The sequence below is a fragment of the Suncus etruscus genome, chromosome 5 (assembly GCF_024139225.1).
Source record: "Suncus etruscus isolate mSunEtr1 chromosome 5, mSunEtr1.pri.cur, whole genome shotgun sequence".
NCBI classification, from domain to species: Eukaryota; Metazoa; Chordata; class Mammalia; order Eulipotyphla; family Soricidae; genus Suncus; species Suncus etruscus.
Window position 1 is genome coordinate 48,801,181 of NC_064852.1, and position 12,089 is coordinate 48,813,269.

A 12,089-nucleotide genomic window follows, 5' to 3' on the forward strand; every position below is an offset into this window, starting at 1 on the left:
TAGGGTTTTCTAAATATAGTAGCATGTCTCTGCAAACAATGAGAGCTTGACTTCTTCCTTTTAGATATGCATGCCTTTGAGATCTTTTTCTTGTCTAATTTCTCTGGCAAGTATATCCAGTATTATGTTAAATAGGAGTGGTGAGAGTAAGCAGCCTTTTGTTGTACCAGATTTTAGATGAAAAGCTTTTACTTTATATCCACTGAGTATAATGTTTGCCATTGGCTTGTGGTAAGTGCCTTCCCTATATTGAAAAAAGTTCTTTCCATTCCTATATTGTTGAGAGATTTTATCATGAATGGGTATTGGACCTTCTCAAATGCTTTCTCTACATCTATTGATATGATCATATGGTTTTTATTTTTTCTTTTGTTGATATGGTGTATTTTGTTGATTGGTTACATATGATAACCCATCCTTGTATTCGTGGAATGAAAACTACTTGATCATGGTGTATGACTTTCTTGATGAGACATTGGATCCTATTTTTCAGGATTTTGTTGAGGATGTTTGCATCTGTGTTCATTAGGAATATTGGTCTGTAGTGTTATTGTTTTGTGGGGGGGGGTTTTGTTTGTTTTGGGGGGATTGGTAGCATCTCTGTCAGGTTATGGAAACAGGGTGATGTTAGCTTCATAAAATATTTGGGAGCGTTTCTGTTTCTTTAGTTTTCTGAAAAAGCCTAAAAAGGATTAGTAGTAAAACCTCTTGAAAGGTTTGAACGTATTTTTAAGCAAATTCATCTGAATTTGGGCTTTTGTATTTGAGAAGAATTTTGATTACCATTTTAACTTCCTCAGCAGTGATAGGCCTGTTTAGATATGCTAGACCATCCTGATTCATCCATGGAAGATTGTAAGAATTCAAGCATTTATTAATTTCTTTCAGGTTCTCTTGTTTTGTTTCTTAAAAGTTTCTTTAAAGTTTCTCAAAGTAGTCTCGGATTACCCTTTGAGCCTCTGAAGTGTCTGTGATCTTCCCCCTTTTCATTTCTAATCTGGTTTATTAATTTTCTCTCTCTCCCATTCTTTGTGAGTTTTGCTAGTATTCTATCAATTTTGGTTTGTTTTTTCTTTCAAAGAACCAACTTTTGCTATCATTGATCTTTTGAATTATTTTATTGAATTTCCAATTCGTTGATTTCTTCTCTCAGCTTTGTTATTTTCTCCTGCCTAACTACTTTTGGTTCTTTTCTGTTAATCATTTTTTAATATTATGAGCTATGTCATTAAGTTGTTTATTTAGGTCCTTTCTTACTTCCTTATGTGTGCTTGTAAAGCTATAAACTTTCCTCTTAGTACAACTTTTGCTGTGTCCCACAAATTCTGATAATTTGTGTCTTCATTTGCATTTTTCCTAGAATCATTTGATTTTCTCTTCTATTTTATCTCTTACCCACTGGTTGTTTGGTAGTGAGCTGTTTAATTTCCAGGTGTTAAAGTTTTTCTCTGTGTCTGTTTGTAGTTCACTTCTAATTTCAGTGCATTATGATCTGATAATGTAACCTGTAAAATCTCTAGCCTCTTACTTTTATGGAAGTATTTTTTTTAATAAAATCTTTATTTAAGTACCATCATTACAGCATGATTGTAGTTGTGTTTCCATCATAAACAGAACATCCCCCTTCACCAGTGCAACATTCCCACTATCAATGCCCCCCTCCCACCTTCCCAACCCCTACCTGTATTTGAGACAGGCATTCTACTTCTCTCACTCATTAAGATTGTCATGATAGTTGTTAGTGTAGTTATTTCTCTAACTGCACTCACCCTCTTTGTAGTGAGCTTCATATTGTGAGCCGGTCCTTCAGGCCCTCATCTCTATTGTCTCTGGGCATTATTACAATAATGTCCTTAATTTTTCTTAAACCCATAGATGAGGGAGACTATTCTGTGTCTACCACTCTCTGTGTCTATCTTATGGAGATATGTTTTATGGCAAAGCATGTGATCTATACTGGATAATGATCCATGAGAACTGAAGAAGAACATGTACCCAGTTTTTTTAGTGGAAATTCCTATATATATCTACTAGACCATTTTCTTCCATTTTCCTTTCTTATAAGTACCGTGTGCTAACTGATTGTGCCACTGGAGCTCCTCCATTTTCCTTTCAGAGCTAATATTGTTGGATTTCAGTTTGGTTGACCTATCAACAAATGACAAGGCAGTGTTGAGGTCTCCCACTATTATTGTGTTGCTACTGATATCTTCTTTCAGATTTGTCAAAAATTGTATTAAATATTTTGCTTGTCCCTCATTGGGTGGTTATATGTTTAGGAGTGTGATTTCTTCCTGTTGTACATATCCCTTGATTATTATGAAAGATATATCTTTGTCCCTTATAACTTTCCTGAGTCTAAAGTTTGTGTCATCTGATATTAATATGCTCACTCAAGCTTTTTTTTTTTTTTTTTGGTTTTTGGGCCACACCCTGTGACGCTCAGGGGTTACTCCTGGCTATGTGCTCAGAAGTTGCTCCTGGCTTCTTGGGGGACCATATGGGACGCCGGGGGATCGAACCGCGGTCCGTCCTAGGCTAGCGCAGGCAAGGCAGGCACCTTACCTCCAGCGCCACCGCCCGGCCCCTCACTCAAGCTTTTTTAAGGGAGTTGTTTGCTTGAGTGATTTTTCTCCAACCTTTGATTTTGAGTCTATGTTTGTTCTGACTATTCAGCTGTTTCTTTCAAGCATCATAATGTTGTATTCAGCTTTTTAATCTATTTTGCCACTCTGTGTCTCTTCAATGTTTCATTTAATCCATTATCCTTGAGAGAATTAATTGTCATGGGATTTACTGTCATCTTTGTGTAGAACATTGGTGTATATGTTGGTCTGTCTTGTCTTAAATTAGACCTTTAAGTTTGTCTGTTAAGGCTGGTTTTGAGTCTGTAACATTTCTGAGCTGTTGTTTATCCATGAAGCTATGTATACTTCCTTCAAACCTGAACATGAGTCTGGCTGGGTGCAGTATTCTAGACGAAGCATTCATTTCATTGAGTTTTATCACTATCACCCACCACTTCATTCAGGCTTTTAGGGTTTCTTGTGACAGATCTGCTGTAATTATTAAGGATGTTCCTTGGAATGTAATTTCCCTTTTTTATCTTTCTACATCAGTATTATATCCCTATCTGTGGAATTTTTCTTTGTGACTAGTATGTATGTCTTGGAGTGCTTTTCTTTCTTTCTTTTTTTTTTTTTTTTTTTTTTTTTGGTTTTTGGGCCACACCCGGCGGTGCTCAGGGGTTACTCCTGGCTGTCTGCTCAGAAATAGCTCCTGGCAGGCACGGGGGACCATATGAGACACCGGGATTCGAACCAACCACCTTTGGTCCTGGATCGGCTGCTTGCAAGGCAAACGCCGCTGTGCTATCTCTCCGGGCCCTGGAGTGCTTTTCTTAAGGTCTCTTTTAGCTGATATTCTTCAGGTATGCAGGATTTGATTGCATGCATTCTTTAGCTCTAGAGTTTCTCTGCAATGATGTCCTTGACTGTTGATTATTCCTAGAGATTTTCTTCCTGGTCTCTGGGACACCAATGATTCTTATGTTATTTCTGTTGAGTTTATCAAAGAGTTCTATTTTGGTCTGTTCATATTCTTTGAGAATATTTTTTCATTGTCTGAATATTTGCATTAAGGCTCTTTTCTAATATCTTGTGTTCTGTGGAGTTTTATGCATCTCATCTTCCAGTTCACTGACTCTGTCCTCAGCTGCAGTTACTCTGTGGGAAAGGCTTTCCAGTGAGGTTTTCATTTTCCCTACCATGTTATTCAGAATAATAACTTCTGAAAGATTACATTAGGGCTCTTCCAAAGTAAGAAATGAAAATAGTCAAAAATCAATACATCAACAAGAGAACTGCACTACATGTATAAAACTAATAAATATATAACCACTAAGTGTACATTAATATTCTGCATATTTGTATCTGTATTTAACATTTATACTTCTGACAATAATAAATATTGTAAGTCTATATGTTATCTTACATTTTTCTAGTTGATAGATAGTCTAATAGTAACATTTAATTCTATAAATATTTAAATAACTACTTTGTCTCAGGCATTGACTAGAAATTGCAAATAATTTTAATATGAAGCTCTATTCTACTTTCACACTGACTTCTCCCCTTCAGATACAGAAAGAGATAGCTATTCTCTTTTATTTTTTTATTTATTTATTTATTTTGATTTTTGGGTCACGCCCGGCAGCGCTCAGGGGTTACTCCTGGCTCTATACTCAGAAATCGCTCCTGGCAGGCTCAGGGGACAATATGGGATGCTGGGATTCGAACCATCGACCTTCTGCATGCAAAGCAAATGCCTTACCTCCATGCTATTTCTCCGACCCCAGCTGTTCTCTTTTAAATATGCTTCCACATATGCTTAATGCTTCCTTAACTGTTAGGAAAAAAAGTGGATTTATAACGCTCAGAACTTAGTTTCTTATCATTTCTAAAAGGAAATAATTTCATTGAAGCAGAATAGGAAAAAATTTGCATCCATGAAATTGGATAGTATGGATAGTATCTTCTGAGAATGTTGTTCTCTAGAGCCTAATGTTTTGTTATCTGCTTATGAAACTGAAGAAATCGTATCCAATAATGTCAAAGAGGAGAAGTATTCTGATCTATTACCCACTTCCTGTCCTTACTGCTACAGAAGGAAGGAAGGAAGAAAGGAAGGAAGGAAGGAAGGAAGGAAGGAAGGAAGGAAGGAAGGAAGGAAGGAAGGAAGGAAGGAAGGAAGGAAGGAAGGAAGGAAGGAAGGAAGGAAGGAAGGAAGGAAGAGGGAGGAGGGAGGGAGGGAGGGAGGGAGGAGGAAGGAAGGAAGGAAGGAAGGAAGGAAGGAAGGAAGGAAGGAAGGAAGGAAGGAAGGAAGGAAGGAAGGAAGGAAGGAAGGAAGGAAGGAAGGAAGGAAGGAAAGGGAAGGAAGGAAAGGGAAGGAGGAGGGTAAGAAAGAAAGGGAGGGAGGAGGGTAAGAAGGGAGAGAAGGAGGTAGGGAGAGAGGATGGGAAGGAGGGTGGGAGGAATGAAGTAAGGAAGGAAAGAATGGAAGAAGAGATGAAGGAAGGGAGGGAGGGAAGGAAGGAAGGAGGGAGGAATGGAGGGAGGAATGGTGGAAGTAAGGGAGGAAGAAAGGGAAAAATGAAAGGAGAAAGGGATAATGGGAGGGAGGAAAGGAAAAATGGAGAGAGGGAAGGAGGAAGAGAGGGAGGGAGGGAAGAAGGATGGGAGGGAAAGAAAGGAAAGGATGGAGGGAAGGAGGGAAGAAGGAAAGTGAGGGAGGGAGAGAGGCAGGGAGGGGGAAGAAAGGGAGGTAGGAAAGAAAGTAAGGGAGGAAGAAAGAAAGGAAGAAGGGAGGAAGGGAAGGAGGAAGGAAGGGAGGAAGTAAGAAAAGAAGGGAGATAGAAAGGGAGGAAGGGATAGAGGAAGGGAGGGATGGAGAAAGGAAGGAAAGAAGAAAGAGAGAAAGGAAGTGAGGAAGGGAGGGAGAAAGGAAGGGAGGAAGGCAGGGAGGAAGGAAGGAAGAAAGGAAGGGAGAAAGGAAGTGAGGAAGGGAGGGAGTAAGGGAAGGAAGGAGGAAAGAAAGGAAGGAGAAAGAAAGGGAACGAGAGAGGGAGAGAGGAAGGAAGGAAGGAAGGAAGGAAGGAAGGAAGGAAGGAAGGAAGGAAGGAAGGAAGGAAGGAGGAAGGAAGGAAGGAAGGAAGGAAGGAAGGAAGGAAGGAAGGAAGGAAGGAAGGAAGGAAGGAAGAATGGATGGAAGGAAAACAGATATATACCTGAACTAGGTTTCTGAAAGTAGACGAAGACTCATAGAGTGATATGGTCTCAACATCCAACAGATAAAATATAATCTATAGCGAATACCTTGATCTTCAACACAGTAAATAAGAGTATTTATCAATTCTAGGAAAGATCTATGACATATCTAGGAAAAGCTGCTTTGGACATGACAGAAAGACTTGTCCTACATATCTTTTTTCTTCATATCTTTTCAGAAACAAAGCAATAAAGTATGAGAGTTATTCATATATACCCTTTGGCCAACTCCCACTCTGCATCTAACAAACTTCTTTCTATAAAGCTAGGCAACAGAATAAAAATAAAGAGAATGGTGTATAATTAAATTTGGGGGGGCAGGTATTTTCTTTAAAGGTGTTTTTGCCATTGTGCTCTTTTTTTCTCCAGATATGCTCCATTTCTTCTGGATAGAGCAATATTATATAACTGCACTTGCAGAAGGGGGATAATTTACAGGTCCCAAAGGAATTTTTGAAATACTGAGAGAGTATGTTATGAGATGGACCCAAAGGAGGATCATCTGGTTGCCCTAAGTATAATGCTTGGTACAAAAAAAAAAAAAATCACCATAAATAGTTTTAACAGAGACCAAATGTGTCTGTTTTCAATCCAGCATTTTATCACCTACCAAAGCAATTTATGAGGGTGGAGGGACAGAGAAGAAGTGAAGTCATTGTAGCAGTCCTTGTAGTTATGGTTTATAACACTTTCATTAGGAGCAACAGGTTAAGGCCTTTAATAGCTATAAGATGAAAAGCTAAAGTCATTGTTCTCATACAATTTTAAAATGAACACAAAATTGGAAAAGAAAATACTAGTATCTTTAAAGTCTGGGGTAGAAGGAGATATATTTTAAATTTGATCTGTAGAACTATAGAAGGCTGTGTGTGCTTTGTTTATTAAAAAATCACTATTGGAGCTGGAGAGATAGCATGGAGGTAGGGAGTTTGCCTTGCATGCAGAAGGATGGTGGTTCAAATCCTGACATCCCATATGGTCCCCTGAGCCTGCCAGGAGCAATTTTGAGCTTAGAGCCAGGAGTAACCCTTGAGCACTGCCATGTGTGACCCAAAAGACAAAAAACATTTATTTAATTGAAGAGTCATGATTTAATCAAATATATTTAGATTGGAAAGTACATATAAATTATATGTAAAACTCCAAAGTTGTTCAATAATTTGATACTGATAAATTGTGGATTTTCTTTGTATCCAAGAAAGTTATTGGTGATCATCTTAAAAGAGTAGCAAATGGTAAAAATGAAATAACGTGATTGTTCATAGGAAGATTGGAATTGTCACTTCACACTAGTTCTCCATAACTCAACAAAAACACAAGTGTTGGTGATTAAAGTGCATATCCATATAAAAGTGCATGTGCATTTAATGATCATTTTTGAACAGTAATAACGAGACATGTGGTATGAATATGAGGTCTTTTAGTACACTGTAAAAGGTACATCTCACTCTGTTTCTGCAGAGCTTGGAGGAAGACAATAAATTTTGGTGACATAATATCTCAGAAGGAAATGAGAGCAGCCCATAGGATTAACTAACTAGCTAGTGTTATACCTCAGCAGGATGGCAGAAAATGTCCATGTCTCCTGACAACTCAGTATCTGCCCAATATATCAGCACCACCAAATTCCCCTAATTTAGAAAATGTCATGACCTTGGAAGTGGTGACATTTCTATGGTGAAATTCTACAATAGAAATCACTGTGAGCTCTTCCCTATTTCTTTCTGTGACTCTGTTCTAACTGCTCTATACTAACTCTTTAGGGAAGTCCCCTACCTATTATATAACCAATTTCTTGAACAAAGTAGCATGTATTTCAGATTAAATAGTGCTATATAAGCACAATTCCCAAAGCCATAATCTGGAAACAACCAAGTGTCCACACACTGATAACTGGATAAAGAAATGTATATTTATACACAATGGAAATCATTTGACTATAAGAAAAAAATGAGATCAAGCAATTTGCCACGACCTGAATGGAACTTGAGTATTATGCTGAGTGAGGAGGAGAGGAATAGATGCAGAATGATCTCTCTAATGCATGGAATATAATGAATATAGTAAGGCAATAGCAAATGGCCAAAGGTAGCAGAACTTGATTGCTAGTGTACAGAACTGAATTTAGTGAGGGGGGATGGTTGGGAGGGGAACAGGACTAGAGGAAAATCTGAAATAATGGTGCTATCCAACAGGTTGTTGGGGAAGGTGGGGAGAGAACTGTGGTGCTCAAATTTTGTGTGTATAAAATCTTATCATTAATAGTATTGTAAATGAGGGCATTTGCCTTGTATGCAGACAACCTTGGACAGACCCAGGTTTGATTTCCGGTATCCCATATGTTCTACAGACCCTTCCAGGAATGACTTCTGAGTGCAGAGTCTGAAGTAACCCCTGAGCACTGCCGGGTATGACCAAAAAAATAAAAACAAAAATAGTATTATAAATTAAAGTGTCTCAAATAATATATAAAAGTAAATAAATAATGCTCCAGAGACAATAGATATGAGGACCTGTAGGACCAGACAATTATACGAAGCTTGCCACAGAGAGTAGTAAGTACAGTTAGAGTAAAGAAGGATCTACCATGACAATGATAGTTAGAACTGATCGATCTGGACAAGAACTGAGTGCTTAAAGAAAATAAAAGTGACAGGCTTGTATCCACTCATTAATAATAGTGCACATTATAATGGGGAAGTATTATGTATAGAAAGTTCTGACCTAATAGGGATAGAAACTCATAAATTTTATAGTGCAGGGGCACCTTTCACCCTGAACATTTGTCAGTGACTCAACTTAGGCCTCAGTTGATATGATATCAACCATGCAAACCCGAACCTTGGATCCCATCATTGGAACCAGCACCAGTATCAAACTTTCACCTAGAGGCTCTAATGTAGCCCTGGCACTGACTTGTTCCAGCATGGGCTCATATAACACCCTGGCAACTAGAAAACATCAACAACTTGCTTTCAGAACAGGTTTCCCTATCTCACCACCTAAAGGTGAGATGAAATTAAAAGATGCCACATGATAACCCAGCTTTGCCTTAAGATCAGTGCAAAAGAAGCTTGACTGTAACAACAGTGATTGGGGAGAACTTTTCCTGGGATCATGATGAAAGGCCTTGGGGTTGAACCATTAGTATGCCCAGAGCCTGAAATTGGTCTTATGACAGGATGCTTCATGGATAGGGATATCCATTGTTTTAGGCCAAAGATATTTCCTTTCTAATTTCCCCAGGGCTTGCTGCACCTATGCAAAAAAAAAAAAAAAAAAAAAAAAAAACAGAACCAAAAACTGCCACACTCCTCTTTTTTTATCTTCTAGATAAGGGATCTCATGTCTTTCATAGAACCTCAGGATATGAATTACTTTTTTTACCTCAAATTTCTGCATTTTTCTACAAAATTGAGGGAAAAGAATAGATGGTGGGGGCCAGGTGCCAAGTGGTTTCAGGTTCATTGGTGAATACTTAAAAGGACAAAACTAAATACACAAGACAAAGTTAGAAACAATAGACTTAAGAGATCCAAAATAGAACAATCTAAACTTAAAATTGGCCTGGTAGACTGGCAGGCCAAGGGTTTAAAGGTGGAGGTAAAGGATGCATGCTGGGAACTTTGGGGGAGGGAAGTCAACATTGATGGTGGGAATGACCCTAATTCAATGTCTCTGTATGCCTGATATCTAACTATGAAGTACTTGTAATTCATTATGGTTTTAATAAAAAAATTAAAAAGCAATAATGCAAACCTCAATGTCATAAAGGAAAGAGAGAGAATAGGAAAAACAGAGAAGCAAAATGCCTGCTGGCAGGAGTTAGGGTAGGAGGAAAATGGGAGACATTGGTGATGGGAAAGTTGCACTGGTGAAGGGGAGTGTATATTTTATGACTGAAACCCAACTACATACATATTTGTAACTATGGTGCTTAAATAAAGATATTATTTTAAAAATGAAATTAAAGATAGGTGACAGATTGCATAGATAAAAAAAGAAAATTAGATATATACTGGCATATGAGCAAAAGGGAGACTTTTAATTTCCTCTACCAAGCTATTCTTTTCCAATCTGAATGTGTGCTGGCAATTCTAATCAGAGTAGATTGTGTTTTCACTGCTACAGTGTTCCCTCCTATTCTGATTGTGAAAAACTAACTGCCATTTTCATCAGCACATTACAGCATGCAGACAACCAAGCTTTTCCTAGCAATGATTGATTGAGCCACTAAAGACATCCCAATCCTATAATTGAGCTGTCTGAGCAATATCAAACGCCCACAGAGATATAGTAGGGAAAGAACTCAGACCTATCTCACCAAGAGTAAACTCTGCTTAATTGGAATCAGCAGCCTCCTTCCCTGTTTCTCACCCTCTTACTCTCTTACATCAACCACTGTGAATCCAAGCTTTGCCTTTCCAAACCAAGTTGCTTTATTTAATAAATTGCCAAACCTTGATCATCCCACTCTGTGCACAATCTGTATAATTTCTATCATTATAAATATACCTCTATAACCCTGAAAGCTTCATTTAGCAAAGCTCACCCCTGCCATTGATGAAGTGCTGAGAAATTGGGAAATCTTTCCCCTCCCAAATGCTGGCCAATTTATTTTTCTTTATTTTTTTTCTTTTATTTAAATTTATTTTTTCTTAATTCAATTATTTTGTAAGCACTTCAACTCATCCCATAAGGGTCAAGCTTCTAACTACAACCTATGAATATATCTCTGATGTCTGTCTATAAGTGAGCATGATTTTGTATGCAGTGAACTTCTCTATGTTTGCCTAATCTATATTGTAAACAACCCATGCCTATATTTATATAGCCCCTGTTATATATTATCCCTCCTCCACCCCACTCCATTCAGAACTCCTTCTATCCTCTCACCTCCTCAATCCTAAAAATTATTTCCCCTTATTTAATCCTCTTTACCCTCAGTTTTTAATTCATTAGGATCTGAGACCAACCTCCTGCTGCCAACTGGCTCCCAAAGGGAAAGGACACCTCTCAGCCCCACAATTCTCAACCTGGCAAGATGCTGCAACCACCACTCCTGCTAACTCATTTTATGTGACCCTTATTCCCCAACTCCCAACCCCAATGTGGAATGTTGCATTCTACCAGATTCAGCTTCAGAGAGACCCCAGCTTGAGGACACTACCTGATCTCTTCCTGCTGCAAACTATTTCTCAGATTCACTATGTGGGACAAAAATGTGACTTAGATCTCATCTCCCCCAAGTCTATCTCAAAAGACTTAATGTAAATATCTATATTTTCTTTGTGTGTTTAATTCCTTAATAGTTATAACTCTTGGTGTGTTTATTTCCAAATGTAAAGGTAACCTCCTCTATACACTTTTTTTCCTTGTTTTGGTTCTGCTCAGTATAAAATTCTAGTAGAAGAGTCTTGCTTGGGATAAAAACTCGGTTCAAAACCAAGGCACAGAGATTTTATAGACTGTTATTTATACCTCCAAATGCACCAACAATGTAATATGGCATTGGTTCTTTTTTGCATAGGCACAGTAAAATGGGGAAATCTTATGTATAGAAACAAGTTCTAATCTATTAGGAATAAGAACCCATAAAGTTAATAATACAGTGGCACTTTCCACCCTGAACATTTGTCATGGGGATTTGACTTAGACTTCATGTGATTGGATATCGACCATCCAACCCCAAACCCCGAATCACAACCTTAGAACTGGCACAGTTTCCTGCAACAACAAGAATCAACCCCCCCCCCCTGGAAGAGTCTCTAATACTACACTGGCACCAATTTGTGCCAGGGTAGATTCATACAAAATACTGACAATGAGTAAACAGCAGCAACTTCATCTACGAGCAGGTTGTTCTACCTCACCAGCTAACAGTGAGATAAAATCCGAAGACATTCTAATCTTTTATCTGTGTAAATAAAAAAAGGTCACTAAATACATAAGACTGACTACAGCAATCATAACTGAGCAGAACTTCTGGAAGTATAAATAAAGACTCTATCCTAGACTTCATCCTAGGATCTGTGCAAAAACCAAGATCTCTATTTACAGATGACTGACTTTGACAACTACAACTGAGCAGAACATTCTCTGGAACCATAAAAATACCTTGGGGTTTGACAATAAACTTGTCTGGAAACTGTAGTTGGTCTCATGACAATATGCTTTAAGGGTGGAGAAACCCTGTATTTCTTAGGCCAAGGGAATTTTCTTTCTAATTTCCCCAATACTTACTGTGCCTATGCAAATATTTTA